The sequence below is a fragment of the Cyphomyrmex costatus genome, unplaced genomic scaffold (genome assembly GCF_001594065.2).
Source record: "Cyphomyrmex costatus isolate MS0001 unplaced genomic scaffold, Ccosl1.0 scaffold548, whole genome shotgun sequence".
In the NCBI taxonomy this organism is placed as follows: domain Eukaryota; kingdom Metazoa; phylum Arthropoda; class Insecta; order Hymenoptera; family Formicidae; genus Cyphomyrmex; species Cyphomyrmex costatus.
Window position 1 is genome coordinate 56306 of NW_017279688.1, and position 2505 is coordinate 58810.

Below are 2505 nucleotides of genomic sequence, written 5' to 3' on the forward strand. Positions count from 1 at the left end.
AAAAATTTTTTATGTAAAAACACTTCGCGCTGCTAGAGCGAATAAGAAAAACAATGAAAACTATCTAAAAGCTATAATAATTAATACAAATATATGTAAGGGTGATGATAATTTAAAAATTATAGTAAACATATTCTAATTGCTACATTTAATAAATACAGCTTACTTTTCTTTTTTTATGTATTTCAGTCGCATATACTGTACGCGAATATACATACAGACTGCATACTTTAACTCTCGTAGTTTCTAATCTTTTTTATACAAAATGTTACATCCATATATAATTTTATTATGATGTTTATATATTGGGATTGAGATACAATTCACTCGCACATACATATACACGAATATATACACACTAAATACTTTAATTCTCGTGAAAATGTTTCTTATCTTTATTATTGTATTTTAATACATCGAGATCGAGAACTAGCAGCGCGAAGTGTTTTTACATAAAAAATTTTTCTATTTAAATAAACCTTTTCATTTTGTTTTTAAAAATTAATTGTGATATATTTTTTTTAAAGAAGAATTAAATCACTTGGTTTCGAATAGGAAGATCTTTTAAGGGGTTATACCTAGTTAGGTTGGTCGAAAAAAATCGTTTTTTTCATTATTGCATTTTCTGAAAGTACAACCTTTGAAGAATATATCTTGAAAATTTCATGACAATCGGAGCAGTAGAACCTAAATTACAGAATTGCACAATATAAAATACGCGAATTACATTAGAGACGGGGATTCGAAAACGTATGCTGCTATTAGAAAGAACTCATCGTATGAAGATCTCGAGGTCCAAAAAAAAAGAGTGCATTGGGCACGTACAAAAACGAATGGGCAGTCGATTGCGTGATGTGAAAAAGAAAAACAAAGGTCTCGGTGGAAAGGGAAAACTCACTGCAAAAATGATTGATAAATTGACGATATATTACGGATTGGCCATTCGTCGTAATCCCGACTCAATTAAGAAAATGCATAATGATATTTCCATTATGCTTCGACTAACAAGCACCCGCAACACGAAAAATGTCCTGTCGGTAACGATTCATGGTGCGAATGGCAAAAAGCTGTAGCAGCGCCACCTGAAACCTCTCACGGGGAAAAGAAGATTCCGGAAGAATGAGGGAAGAATTGCTCGACGACAAAGCCAAAAAGACCACCTGGAGCATGCCGCAGATGCAGAAGGGACTCTTTATGGCCCAGGAATAGACGACAGTATATAAGTACGTAAAAAAAAATTTTATCCGGGAAAAAATTACACCTCAAACTTTAACTGCGATTATCTCGGAATTTTGTTTTTTCAAAAGTGTCGCTGCGGTGAGCATGATTTCTCGAAAACCATTTCACCGATCGGTTTGAATCTTTCACGAATTTGTTTCTAATTACAATGGCTCGTGATTGAACGAAGGAATTTTTGTTTCCGCAAAAATTAACATTTTTAGGGCCAAAAAACTGATATTTTTGTTACACCAAAAATCGACTTTTTTGAAAAATCGTCGCCATTTATTGAAAAAACCAAATTTCGCTAAATCCTTCGTTCAATCACTACCTACAGTAATATACTAACGAAATTTCTTTGGTTTGTTTTTTTCAGATGCAGTGGTCCACAGTTATCATGCTCACCGCAAGGGCATGTATAAAAAATGAATTTTTTACAACTGGCCATGTTGCTCATATTTTTAGATATTTGGACGCAACAAAATTCTTATAAGTACCTCAATATATGTATTACTTGATGACAAAAAGCGTTTCAATAAATGTTTATTTATATTACAAAAAAAAAAATCATGAAAATCCTTCAATTTTTCGCATCCCAACTAGGTATAACCCCTTAATAAGAATACAAAGGCATATACTTAGGTTTCATTGTATGAAGATAAAGATAATTCCATTTAGGTTTTACTTTTTAATTTAGTGGAATTTAAATAATAGTACTATATGGGTTCTTAAAGATTAAAGGTACCACTTGTGTTTTGCTTTTTAATTTGGTAGAATTTAACTTGGCGCCGACTGTTGATATCAAATCTTGTATACAAATGACAAACGTCATTAAAATTAAGTAAGTAATAAGGTAGAATAACTTGGCGCCGACTATTGATATCAAATCTTTTATACAAATGATACATGTCATTGATTTAAGTAAGTAATAAGCATAATACCACGTAGGTTTTTATAGATTAGAATTTAACTTGGCGCCGACTATTGATATCAAATCTTTCATACAAATGATACATGTCATTAGAATTAAGTAAATAAGGATAATATCACGTAGGTTTTTAAAGATGGTTCTACTAAACAGCAAATGTGATTGGTCAGTTTCACAGTCGATTAAGTAATTGACGTTGGTGAAACTGGCCCAAATTGTTTTTTGACCAGCAGCACCCACTCTTAGCGCTTCTTTCTACCTTTTTTTTTAAAAAAGTAAGTTTATATATACATACTAAAGATACATGTCATTAGAATTAAATAAGTGTATAAGGATGGTACCTCTTAGATCTTTAGAGA